Raw genomic sequence first — 14,420 nt, 5'->3', positions numbered from 1 at the left:
GGCAAAATATGTGTGCCAACGTTGGACGCATTCAACAACATTCACGCAATGTTTACAAACAACGGATGGGCAGTGTTGCCCGTATGCACGTTTTTTCACATTGAAGCAATGTTGCCAAATGTGGGCCAACATTGGACACATTCAACAACATTTACGCAACGTTTACAAACAACGCATAGGCAACGTTTCCCACAGGCACGTTTTCTTGCGTTGCAGCAATGTTGCCAAATGTTGGCAAATGTCATATTTATGATGTTAAACGATTGTATGGGGAGTTAATAAGCTGCCTAAAAATTCAAATGATCCTGTACAGCAGACTTGAATGTTTGCGATGTAGTACATGTAATGTCGGGATACGTTAATTTCGGGAGTGTGGTTACATGTTACATGTGATCCACAGTTTCTACAATGCCCACGAAAAATCCAGAAACAGCATTGCCTGTGTGCTTGTTTATCAAGGTTGCCGCAATATTGAGGAATGTTAAATGTATAGCGGCTTTCCATTTATATATTATGTGAACACCACACTAACCCATGTTTTGGAGGAATTACGTCGCCTATAAAAGCTCAAATGGTTATGCACAACTGACGCCTTAGCCACAGTTCACTAGCTGTGCCATCGCCTCCTGTACTTTACTGTACTTTAGCTGCATAGAATACGGCACTTACACAAGCACGCACGCACGACGCACGCACATAAATTAAATCCCCATCGTCAGCCTGTCCACTGCAGGACGAGGGCATCTCCCAGTACAAGTTTTTGCCGAATGCTACACCAAAGGGGCCAATCTTGTTCTCGTGAATGGATGCCGTTTTCTTAGGCATCGCCTATCTGGTTTAGCCTCTCTGATATCCGCTGATGATATACCACAGGACCAGGCAGCACCCCAGACCGCGGAATATAACGGAACAAAGGGCGGTACCTGTACTAGATTTGAAGTTATTTACAGGCAGACAGCAGGGCACCCTACATCGATGTGTGATCATTTAGAGACACAGCTCTCGAAAAACTGCAGACATGCATGTGGAGGAGTGTCACGCTGAGCGTGTAGATCCCCCCCATGAAATCTAAAAGGAACCGCGAGCGTTTAAACGTTTCTCAAAACGAAAGAAACGCGTGGTGCCGGTTCGATGGATGGCGCAACCAAACTCGACGACAGATCCGTTTATTCTAGTCCCTCATTTGTTGGATGATCACACAATATTACTACATGTAGAATGGATACAGCCTAGACTAAAATAATACCGCCATTCCGCGCATCGTGCGTTTCATTAAAGCCAGGTGCTGCGCCGTTCTAAGACGGTCATTTTTTCAAAATGGCCGCCGTCTGTCCCATAAATGAAATTCGTTTTTATTTCATTTTTTTTAGTAAGCGGGTAAATCTCATCGCCGTTCCTGGTGTAAATCAAAATATACCACAACTATGGGACCTTCGATTGAAGATTGAGCGCGAACAAAAGATTGTTTTGTTCAGGAAAAACTTGCCAAAACGCTCATCTATTTCTGTATCATTCTGTATAATTAAAATACACAAACAGCTTGGCTTCGTTTATGTTGGAGAACAGAATTTTAACAGGTCAGGCAGGCAGATTCCTGATCATAGCCAATACTCTTTCTAGCCTCACTAAGTTATTGGTGTCGTGCATGAGCTCGCGTCATCCGCAATGATCGTGTTGGCCGCGGCATTCCTTTGTGTCGGGCGCATGGGCCCGGGGCGATTTCGTCCACGTGGAAGAAATCGAGCCTCTGTTAGTCATGCAGGCGTAATTATTGTAATCGTAATTACATCCTACAAATATAAATGTCCGTATTCTACCTGTTTCCTCTTAGTTTTAAGCTCAGTTTAAGCCAATCTTTGCCGCGCGTTATTTGTTTTCACCAATAAACAATAATGAGAAGTTTGCATTCCACCTCGCCTCCTACTTCTCGCTTACCCTTACTCCATTTATATGTCCCATTTGCACTTCAGCCTTCGTAATATCGCTCAAAAACAGCCACTTTCAAAAAGAATCATGAATTCTCTACTCGTCGTGCTGTAGTCGCACTTTTCTTATGGAGTTGCTGAACAAATGTGTGCTTTTTTTACGGTGAGGTGCCCACAATAATTTGAAGATGTGACTCAACAACGAGGCACCTTATTTCTATACCCGTTTTTTTTTTGTCATTCACTTTTTCTAAAGGTATATACGCGTACGACGTATACGCGCAAAAATTTCTTGGCGGCGTGCATCTGACACATGAATTTCTTGAGGACACATTGGACTTACAATAACTGTAAGTGGTCGCTTTTGTTAGCTATGGACGCGTTTCCGTGAAGTCCAGTCCCCGTGAAATTTATGAACGTGTGCGATGAAGCGTCGCTATGCCACACCTAGATGGAAGCCAATCAAGTTATATAGGTGCGACAGTCACGCTCTGCAAAATCACCAGTGTAAATCAACTTAGATCCGTGTAAATGTCACCCAAATAATAGCATTTCACTGATGTACGACACTAAATTTGCCATTCTGCGAATGCGCTCTTCCGTGCGGTATAGCAGTCAGGGCTCAACGGTTCGCACCAGCCCCTGCAGGCCGTGTCGCTCATGCAACTGGTATACCGATTGTCTCATCTTAGTGTGATTTAGTTATTTTAGGAACCCACCACGGTGGCTGTTGTGCTGCTGAGCCCAAGGATTGAGCCCAATGACGCGGGTTCGATTCCAGCCTCCAGGCAGCGGCAGCCGCTTTTTTTTGCGGGTGTGGAGGCGAGAAGCGAAAATACCTGTGTTCGAGATTTCGCGCACGTTAATTAGATCCCCAGGTGGTCAAAATTAATCCGGAGCCCTCTACTACGGCACGCCTCATCGCCTGTGTAGCGTCGGCGCGTGAAACCTCACAATCAGTCAAATCAGATATTTTAGGGCGATTTTAACACATCATTAAACTTAAAGAGCATAACACAGCTGCTGCGCATCGATAAAGCCGCGCGCAGCTTTCACCCTCGACTGTGCGTTGTCACGCATGGCCAGCTATCGGGCCGTTTTCGTGAGTCTTTTACAAATGCCAGTCGGGTGCGTTTTTGTCCACGTGCTCGCCGCATATATCCAGGAAGCTGACCGAATACAGCGCCTGCTAATTAACCCAACGCGCGCATGAAACGGACGGCGCAGCATTACGACGTCAGTGCATACGAATGAGAACTTGGGTTTCATTGCCGTGTGTTATTTCGCACTCATTATTTGCTGAATAAATAAATAAACTGGAATTACAACAAGAAAATAACTTTTTATGCCGTCATCAAATAGTATCGAGTTTACTCTGCTCCGACTTAGCTTCCTCTACGTTCCTATAGCCGCTCACTTCACCATGTACATTCCAAATTTAACGCGGCCTCTTTACAACGCATGATCTTTGGGGAACGTGCACCATATGGAAAGACAAACTGACCGGGTATACTCCGTGTTTTTCGTTCGACGTGTTGGCCGTATCTTTAAGAAGTTCGCGCAGATACACCTTAATACAGCTTTTTTTCATACCTGCCTGAAAACAGCACCCACAAATGGCTTCCCAACTTTCCGTTCCTATTGTTGAAACATTGCACGCCTTTCTTAGGTAGTAGATTACGGCTGTATTATGAAAAGGTAATTGTGAATCGACAAGGGAAATTTCCAGTTCCATTTTGCAAAGTTTTCACAAGCATCTCGCACTTTTAACTCTCTGCCTTAAAGGAGTACTGACACAAAATTTTTACTTCATTTTTTTATTGTCTAGGTGTAATAGGTGTAATATTTGGTATACGTTGCAGTGAAGGGGTATTCTAGCGATTGCGCGATCGAAATGGCGACCTTCGGAAGCCTATTTAGGGCCTCTTTAAATCATGCGTGGCGGGTTGTTTTTATGTTGCCGCCTGTATATCCTTAGACAAAAATAATCTAGATAGAAGGTTCAAACATTTCCTTGTTGCTGGATTAATTGCTTGAAAAAATTAATTTACTGGAGAAAGTTTACATGCAAGCTTCTGTGCATCTGTGACGTGGGAGTGCGAGCCATACACGTCGCCAGCTAATTACAATCGTATGTGTTTTCCCTTCATGTTGCCGCAGTAATTACAGTTGATTCATGAAATGGATTCAAACCCACAGTTCATGTTCTTTAAATTGCCCCCCCCCCCCTTCATGTGAAATTTAGTCATTTTTATAGCCCTTCTGATCAGCGAACGTTCCAACTAGTCCACACCTTGCACCCTTGTTTGAAATAAACAACATGAAGTGGGCTGTTTTATATTTCAACTTCCCCATAGACATTTCACCTACCTCGAGCGCCAAAGTCAGAGCACCATCATATTGTAACATAAATGAAAAAATAAAACAAAACAAAGACCTAACCCTGGTGTGATACCCATTTTCCAGTCGATACCGCCTGTACGAAAGATCATTGGCCTATTTCAAGGATCTTTTGTCATTATACAAACAGACCTTCCAAGTAAGCTGAAAACTAGCTTCCCCATTTTTGCTTTTGTTCCCTTCCATTAGCATTACACATATATCTTGAGATTTTTCCTGGTGTAATTTTTATTCGTAAGAGGCTCCAATGCATCGAACACTTGTCGCGTTCTGCTTGGCGCGAAACGAAATACAGGAATACAGGACGCCAGGCGTTCTCAGAAAGCGGGGTGCTCGGAGGCACGCCGTCTCGCGCGTTCCTTTCTTCCTACATGCCTTATTTTTTGTTTTCGTCGTCGCCCCGTCCCTTCTAGAGTGTGTCGCAAAGGAAGTTTTAGCAGCCGAGCGCGAAGTTGGGGATGGCCGAAAAAAAAAAAACGAAAAGAAAAGGCTTTCGTCCTTGGCCAAACGTCCTACCCTCCTCTCACACGCGCACACGTGCGCGCCGTTCGCAGAGCGGTCCCCTCCTTTTTTTTCTGTATTATAGCGGCCCCCTCCTGCTCCTCTGCGCTTGGCAGCCGTGGCTGCCGTCAACAGTTGCTGCCGTGCGTTGGGTTGTGGAGAGACGAACGAAAAGCGCGCGCTTTTGCAGAAACCAGCAGCCATGCATCCTGACAATCAAGCGGAATGGAGAAGGGACCAATACGAAATTTTGTTGTGTGGCCGCATGTTATGGCGAATATATGTGTGGGCTGGAAAGCGTGGAAAGTTCATAGCAACCGTCCAGTGAAGGTAAGCGCTCGTTTTTCTGAGCTCGCCTCGTTCTTTCGAACGCAGTTTACTTCGTAAAAGAGCGGGAACAAGACTGCCCTCCCGTTTCTAGCTTCTAAGCATATCCTTCTTGCTTTTGTGAATGCGTACGGTTGTAAAAGGTGGAACATGTATTCAGCGCTTAAATTTTAGGGAAAGAATATATAATGCGAAATGATGTGGGCGCTCAGAAGTAGATTTTTTGTTATGATGCTGAAATCGAGTGTAGGTTCTGCAAGAACCTTGATACGTACGATTGGTTTTTAATTTACTTCTCGCCACAGCTGCTCACGCGCGCGAGAAATAAAACCAAGAAGTTTAACTTCGTTGTCATGTTTAATTTCACGCGAGTTTAAGCGGCATGCTGTTCCAGAACACTATTTAGCGTTGCAGTTAAGCCATGTTATGAGCTGCTTATATGCTAACCATCTTACGATGTAAAACAACGCCTTACGTCTTTGTAGTATCCACAAACTTTCCATGTGAAAAGCTGGTGTTCGTCGGATGCTTATAATTATAAAGAAAATGGCATACGCAAAAAAAAAACAGCTCAATGCCAATTTTTCGAGAACAAACGGTAAATTTAAATTAGGCAACCAAGGAAACTCATGGTTATAATTTGTGTAATGTTTCCATTCTTGACAATTGCCTGTTTTCTCATTTTTATTCGTTGTGTTTTTATGTTTATGGGCACTGAGGCAATTATCGTCTTCTTTCAATTAATATTGCCGACGTGCCCCGTCCTCATCAGTTGGTCGGCTCGCTTGTTAATTGAAAATTCTCTGGCACGCTGTCTGAAGACTTTTCACTTAATTACTCAATGGCCTGTAAAGAAAGCTGTGAGGTATTTTATATAATTAAGTACTTTTGTCCTTTTCTGTTTTCCAGGAATGCTTGAGAAACCCACTCATGCGATGTGCGTGTCATAAATTTAGTTGACACAGGCATTAGAAAAAGTTAAACAAGTAAGACAAAATGGAAAGTGAAGTGGCCTGTTTTGCTGTATTCCTTCCTTTAGGCAAGGTTTTCCCCATTTGCTAACATTTGCTTCACTTCAGTTTTCTGCATCACTTCTATATGCTGTTTTGTTTTCAGAAATGCTTTCATATTTACCGGCACCACAAAACTGACACACGAATAAGCTCATCTGGAAGAAAACGTCATCCAAAGTGCAAGTAAGCTTTTGAGCACGCTATGTGTTACAGCATTGCCCTTTTGTTTGTTTTCCAGGAATGGCTGTAAAATCTCATTTGAACTGCCAGTACAAGAAAATCGATGCGGCCATATTGTATACCAAAAGTCCTGGTGTTCTTAGAGGTGAGATATTGTCTACGCTGCAACAACTTTGTAACTTCTCCTAAACTACACATTTCGTTCATTTCGCAGAAGCGTCGCACTGGGTTCATGGCCGTCAAGTATGTCATCAAATTGACTTGTCAAGACAGAAGAACAAGCAAGCCCAGGAGGAGGAAAACGAAGGCATCGTCTGAAACAGTGTACTTGCGAAATTCAAGGCTTTAACAGAATACGTATTCGGCTCGATTGTTAATAGTAAAATAAAACGCACATGTCCTTTCATCTTAAAGAGTGTCACTGTTGTTATTTACGCTATCTGCATGTTCCTTGCTTTAAAATTCCGCCATTTCTTAGTTCGTTATTTTGCCGGACTGCCTTAATTCTGTGTGTTGATCAGTGTAGGGATCAAATGTATGAATATACAGGTCTAAAATGCCGGTTTATACCTTTCAGGAGTTTATGCAGACGAGGTTTGAACTGCTCGCTTATCATGCCGTCAAAAATCGTCTCTCTAGAAAAAGTTAACATATTATTTTCATCTAGTTATTGAAGCATGTATATTTGTCACTAAGTTACCTGTACATTGCTGCAATATTATTGCTTCGTAAGAGAAACATTGCTTGAACGTCATATCAACAGTGCGCGGATGTGGCCCTCGTGGTGAAAAAACGTATTTATGAAGTCGCGGTAACGTTGTAGGAAGCATCGCTTGGACATTAAAGCGACGTTTTCTAAATGTTACCCGCGCGTTGGAAAAATGTAGTTGGAAAGTTACCGCAAAATTGTAGCAGTGTTATTGCAACTTCATAAAAACATTGCTTGAACGTTGAAGCAACGTACCTTGTATGCTAACTGAATGTTAAAAGCATAGATATAAAGTTGCTGCAAGATTGTAGCAATGTTATCACAACGTATGATTGGTACAGGGATATGCTTAAATGTGGTATGCACGTTGCAAAAATGTAGTGAAAAGTTGCTGCAACGTCATCAAGAAACGTCTCATAAACGTTGTTCAAATGTGTCCCGCAAGTGGCTGAAAGGTTGCTCCAATAGTGGAGCAACGTTGGCAAACGTTAGAAACAACGTTACCCAAACATTAGAACAACACCCTTCAAACGTTGCCCCCATGTTGGAGCAATGCTAATATCACGTTGACGCAATGTTTCTGGGTAACATTGCACGAACGTTAAAAAAAGCGGACATTAGCCACGTTTAGGCAACGTTAAGGGGAAACGTTGCAAAAATGTTCGGGCAACATTCTGTGCTACCAGGAGTAGATAAGCGCGCAAAGCCGGCATCAGCCTGCGGCAGCGCAAGGGATTTTGCTTCGTGACAAAGGAAGTTTTATCAGTGACAGACCAAGACCGACAGGCATGGTGAAAAACAAGAAGGCGTAGGAGCGCCGCCTCGGGAACGCTAAACAAACTTTCCACTATTTTGCATAGTTTCCGAGAAGCGGCGCTGGCTGGCGGACACGAAAGCACGCTGGAAGGCTACGGAGCGGGGAAGGGTAGGAGGGAGCAACAGGAGAGTGGCTGTTTGGCCATTTTTCGCTCACGCGTTAGGCACTGTTTATACAGGCGGCGTTGGATGTACTCTTTCCTCCATGGATGTACTAATATATACTAGAGGGAAATCTGGCGCTGCATTCGCGGGCCGCCGTGGGTGGCGCTATTGCAGCTAGCGACGTTCTCGCCTCCTTGGCTTGGTTAGCCACATGGCTTCTTTTTCGTCTCGAAGCCAAAATGGGTAAAATTGTGTTTTTGTTCATCTTCCATGAAGCTTCTAAATAATCCCTGACAAATAAATATTTCAGTAGCTTTAATTTTATAATAACAGAACAAATTGGATTAATTCTCTGCAGTAACATTGTTACAATTTTTCAGCCAAAGCCAACTTTTCAGCCTGTTCGTGAGCCATGCCAAGGACAAGTGGAAGTGCCTGCCCGGTACGCTCGCTGAAGCGCGGCTCCCCTAGACAGTGGCGCCAGATTTCCCGCTAGTATATATTAGTTTGAAACTCTATGCGCCTGATGACTTGGCGCTTCCGCCGCGGCCACGGAATGCCAAGCAAAACCAGTTAGGGTTTGGGCATGGTGTTCCCATGGCGGGAGTCAGATGCGATGAATCGGCTGCTGAGGCCGACGAAGCGAATTCGATTCCCGGCCATGGCGGCCGCTTTTCTGATGGAGGCGAAAAACAAAACGCCTGTGTTTTCGAGATTTCGGCGACGTTAAAGATCCCCAGGTGGTCAAAATTAATCTGGAGCCTGCCACTGCGGCGCGCCTCATAACCGATGTAGTTTCGGCGCGTTAAACGACATAATCAATCAGTCAGAAGCAGCGACTCTAATAAGAGTGAGCCATCAGAAGTAATGGCGGCGCCTGCAAGCGCCTGCGCAGGTGCAGGTAGTGGAAAAAGTCCCTGGCACCACTACTCCTCATTAAAACAAAAGCACAGACCTGTTTATAAGCGGACGTATATCGTAACGGTATTGCAGATGGGCTTGCCCCGCACTTAGCGCGAACGCACACGGCGGGACATTCCCGAGAGCGATAACGACAGCGATATAACGGCCCCATGGTTGTATTTTCTCTATTCTGTCGGCTGCTGTTCTTCGCCTCAATCTTTACATCATTTTTGTATTACTTGCGCAACGCTATTGTTTGCAGGACCCTAATGACAGATCAGCTGTTTTGCACGTGTAGGCCATTTGTCGATTTTCAGCACGTTGATTTGATTGTTCTGAGGCTGCTAGCGCGCTTGCGAAAACGACACGTGTTTCATCGTAAGATAACGCAACAGAAAAACTAACAGTAATTATCAGTCATAAAAAAAGATTGGCGAATACAGTGCATCAGTGGGAAGCAGCGTAAAGAAAAGCATTCATCATGGCATTGCTGGGTTGGAATTGACTCCCGTGTGGTATTTTTTGAGACCGTTATGGTTCTTGGGGTAGTTGCTGATTTTTCAAACAGGTGAGCAGGGGCGAGGGCGTTGAGAAGTACCACATTTAACACGAGACTTTCAACGTCTCAATATCCATGGCAACGATATTTTTGGATAATATTGGATATTTTATTGGACTATACCTATGCCTGTTTGGTTTGGTTTAATAGATTTTATAGGTCTAAGCATTCCAGGAAATTGCTTCAAAAATGCTTTTAATTGTTTTTTATCTCGAACTCAATATGATTTTTAGTTCAATGTATGTATTATGACTAAGTGTGCCAGAAAATTGTTTTTTCTCCGAACGCACTTGTGCCTCTTTTCGTTAAGTACAATTATGGCAAATTGTACCATAAAATTTCTGTTGTAAAGAAAAAGTTCCCTTTTACTTTATTTTCATCAATCTGCCAAATTGTATGTCTACTGTACATGAATGTTCATCGCAACGGCTGTTTGAACTGTATAAGGGACACAGGCCCCATCAAGCCCAAGTTGGCTTTTTGCCTGTTCCTTTAGTATGCCTGTTCCCTTAGTATATCATCATATCTAATGTTGAAATAAACACTGACTTTGACTTTGACTTTGACTTTGACTGCAGCAGCTCTAGGCTGGAGAAACAGCAGAGCTGGTGGCCCCTATTCCTTCGTCGGAGACCCGGCTGTTGCACCTGGCATGGATTTCCCAACTTGCCGCTGAAAGTTCTCCGTGACTGCCAGGCCCGGGTCGTTGAATTCCTCCGCAAACTTTCACATCTCTCCCCAAGTGGACCGTGACAGCACGCGCTAGAACCCGCGGCAACCGGCTTCGCGGACTCGGCGTCTGCGCTCCCCACTTCAGGCACGAACGCACGTGAGCTGGAGAGAAGAAGAGCGCGCAAGCGATCACGCCCCGAAAGCTGGGTAGAGTTGTTCTCGAAGGTCGAGCTGCACGGTGCCGGGCACTCCTTACGAGACGAACGCTCAAGTGCGCCCGGTATTTTTTTCTTGGTATTTTTTGCGAGCTCCTCACGAAGCGCTAGCCCACGCGAAAATCTGAATGAACCAGGTGCTTCTCACGAGGCGCATGCTAACGCCACCAGACCACGCTCAAGCTTTAATAGCTTTGCTGTTAGAGAATTCTTTTAGCCACGAGGCAATACGCGAAACATTAAGCGACTGCTTTTACAGTATGTCCAGTTGTCTATGAAAAACTAGCTGAAGCAATGTTTGTGATTTCCTTTTAACATGGAATGACAGGGAACTCCACCAGTCACGAGGCAACTTTATCGCAGACTGGCATCTTGAGCCTATAGATTACAGTTTTAGGTGCTGGGCGCAGCACCGCAGCCGTGGACTAACGGGTAGGGCGCCCGTCTCGGCTACGGGAGGTGGTTGGTTCGAATCCCACCGCCGGATACCCACCGGTAAAAGCGGGTACAGGCGTTCCCCCGGCCAGGCGCCCGGCTCTTCCAGGAGGTGAACGTTTGGGAGAAGCTCCGCTTACCCCGGCCGCTGCCCCTTCGGGGCGGTTTAATTTCGAACGTATACGCATCCTGGTAAGGATGGCCATTATTGTCTCTGGGCCCAAACCCAGTCTGTAGGCAAACCGGTTCGCAGTTGTGTCGGTGCAGTGTTCCACTGAACCGAACTGCAGCTGCGCATAGAGTAACTAATGGGTGTGGCCGTTACAAGATGGCAGGGGGTCTCGGCCAGTATCGCCCGCGGAGCTTCGTGTTTTTTTTTTGTTTTGTTTTTTTTCCGCGAAGCTGCATTTTGCCTCGGTTCCCTCATATATCGTGTGTGGGTGTGTGTGTGTGTGGGGTGGGGGGGGCAGTAAAGAGAATTTGTTATAACCCACATATCTATTGGTAACAGCGCTGCCCTAACAACGGTAAATTATCCAATCAGCTTTCATGTATCATGGTCATTCTACACACTGCACAAAAATTGTTTGGAATGGACAACAAGCTACTACAAATTAAGTGACACAAATTTCATCAGCGTGTGTTGATAAATAGGCGTAGGCCGGACATTTTTCGTATCCAAGAGCTAGCGTATTTGCCTTTACTTCTTGAAAGGCTCCTGGGGCGGTATTCTCGAGTTTTGTCCATTTTGCGTTCCTTTGAAAAGTGTCCCTTTTGGTGAGCCCTGATTGGCTAAAAGCAAACAACCTGAAGTGACGTATCGCAAGCGTGGCAAACCAACTGCCAACGGCCACTGCTTAACCGGAAGTACGTCACGATGAAAGGGATACAAAAGGGACGTTTTCAAAAGGGACAGTTACGAGAATACCGCCCCTGGTGCAATATTTTTGCTGGTGTTCTTCCCGTCCAGCATGAGGGCCTCAGGAGTGACATTTTGTCTGGTATCTTGGACGTCTAAACACGCGCACGGGTGTGCTGTCGGGAGTGCACGGGGGTGGAGGGGGGAGCGTGCATCAGCAGCAAGGCTTCACGCGCTCACCGATGTCATGCCCGTTATGCTGGAGGAATATTTGAACCTGGACGCCTTCTTTGTTTAACATTTTGGGGTTTCAACGTGGCGAACCCAAACCTGGGCTGTGAGACGTGCCGTAGTGGAGGCTTCGGGATTAATTTTGATCACTTGGGGACGTTTAACGAGCGCCGATATCTCGGCACCCCCGCGCTTCAATTTTTAGCTTCCGTCTGAACGTCAACATCTGACGGCCCTATGCGACCCTATACTGCTGCCTTCCGTGGTCAAGTTGTTTTGTTAGTGTGTTACACAGACAATAATATGCCTACAGCGCGCGCGGGTGGGGGGAGGGGGGGGTTAACGGAGTGTTCCCAAGTTTAATTCAGCTTATTAGATAGGAAGTATGCTCAATCGCAAAGTACACACAAACGTGTTCTGTTTCATGCACTCCTTGGTCTGCGACCAACTTCGCTGGTAATCCTTCTTCACAGGCTGAGTAGGGCAGTACATTTTTTTAGGGCCCAAGCACTACCAGCTTATCTGGATTTCCCCTCTCCTTGCCTGAAGCCTGTGCTCAGGCAGCAAAAAAAAAAATAATAATAATAACGCAGACTCATTGGCGAACTTTTAAGAATTCGCGAGCATCTCGTCCCTTTCCAACATGAAGCTCGGCCCTATGGCCACGCCTTGCTCCAGATTCCTGCTTTGCCGCATGAGCAGATGAAGGCGCTGAGCCGCGCTTCCACTTGACGTCTCCCTGGAAACGCTGCAGGCGTTGCGAAGGAAGCACTCTTCTTTCCCGAAGTCCGTTCTCTCCGCGAGCTGTCCCAACTCGTTTGTTGTGTGCTCCTCTTTTTTCGGTAGCTTTGTTGACACACGCAGGCAGGTCTACGCAAAAAAAAAAAAAAATGTGCCGACATTTCCTACCTATTGCGCATGCAATAATGTCGCTTTAACAGTACACAAAAATCTGAGTTTGCAAAACGTTCTGTTGCAGTGCTTTATTATTTTTTTACAACGAGCGCTCATAACACACTGCAGCCTTGTATGCTTTTGCAAAAAAAAAAAAAATGGCCAGGTAATTGCTCACTTTGCTGCAAATGTCGAAAGATGGTTGTCTTGTGCCACTGCAGCCATCGTTTTTCCCTTCAACCTGTCACGTTTTTCCCTTACCGTGTCGCTCCTCCCAGGTAAGCACAGGGGTGATTCGCTCTGGTGAATTCAAATTTCCCGCGTTCCACTGCTCGTGCGCCATTTACTCGAACCCTTCGTTACCGTGGGACTCCTTGGAATGCCGCCACGAGGTCTAGAGACTCATGGGGCGAGCGCTTTTTGTACTTTTGGGTCAAAACAATGTTTCAAACGCGTATTTTTATTCCGTGCCGTAAAAATCAAGCAGCTATGTATATTTATTTAAAAGAATACTGCAAATACCACTAATTGATTGATGTTTTGCTTCAAGTATGCCTAGGGATTTGAGGTTTGGGGGAGAGAAGTTGGTATGCACCTGTACAAGTATTACCAAGACGGGTTAGTAAATGTCTTAGCTCGGGTAACGTCAACTTTATCAGGATGATTTCAACGGGACGATATTATGGTGTTAGGCAAATCCAATCGTCTTGCAAGATCCGGTTATGGTTAAATATCCAATTAATCAGCTAAATGGTACAATGTTTCCGGCTACCATTAAGCAATGAAAGGAATACGTTCCCCTTAGTGCCCGCAGCACTGGCTGTGCGGTACCCGCCGCGGTGGCTCAGTGGTTAAGGCGTTGCGCTGCTGAGCACAAGGTCGCGGGTTCGATTCCCGGCCGCGGCGGCCGCTTTTCTGATGGAGGCGAAAAGCAAAAACGCCCGTGTGTACGAGATTTCGGCGCACGTTAAAGATCCCCAGGTGGTCAAAATTAATCCGGAACCCTTCACTACGGCGCGCCTCATCGCCTGCGTTGCGTTGGCGCGTTAAACCCCTACAATCAATCAATCAATCCATGGCTGTGCGGTAATCACGGGACATGATAAAGCAGGCTTCTCGGTTTCGGGTACCCCGGGAAAAATTAACCAGCGTTTAGTGGTGTTGCGATTCAGCCCCTACTCCGATAAGGAGCTCGGCGATGGGGTTATATGAGCGCAGCTGTTGTCTGACGGCGCATGCGCTGCAGGAACGTTTCGCATATATGAGGCGTTTTTGCTTTTTGTTTTTTGTTTTGTTTCGAAATGAGCCAGATCCAGAAACCAAAACTAAATCGAATAAAACTGCAGCGGCAAGAAAAACTCGACAAGTTTCCCCTAAAAAGGGGGTGGCGAGAAAACAGTTGAGAAAATCTCCCTGAAAACGTGTGCGTAGATCGTAGGTCATATCGAAAATGAACCAGACCCTGCTGCTTCACGGACCAAAATGAGCCAAATCCATTTTCCCAAGGGGTGTTTGCTCTTGGCTTGACTGTTATAACTGTTTCGTGGGTGTTTTCGGGAGTTTATTTTTTCCGCTTTTCGGAGCTGGCCTATTATGAATTCAGACAGCAACTAGGAGATCGGCAAAAGATCTGTCCCCAGATGTCAACGACGAAGCTAGCGAAATGAAACTGAGAC

Source organism: Haemaphysalis longicornis, unplaced genomic scaffold (genome assembly GCF_048455015.1).
Source record: "Haemaphysalis longicornis isolate Haplotype H1 unplaced genomic scaffold, Haemaphysalis longicornis Haplotype H1 scaffold_5, whole genome shotgun sequence".
In the NCBI taxonomy this organism is placed as follows: domain Eukaryota; kingdom Metazoa; phylum Arthropoda; class Arachnida; order Ixodida; family Ixodidae; genus Haemaphysalis; species Haemaphysalis longicornis.
The sequence above is the reverse complement of the archived record's forward strand: the minus strand, read 5'-3'. Positions refer to the sequence as shown.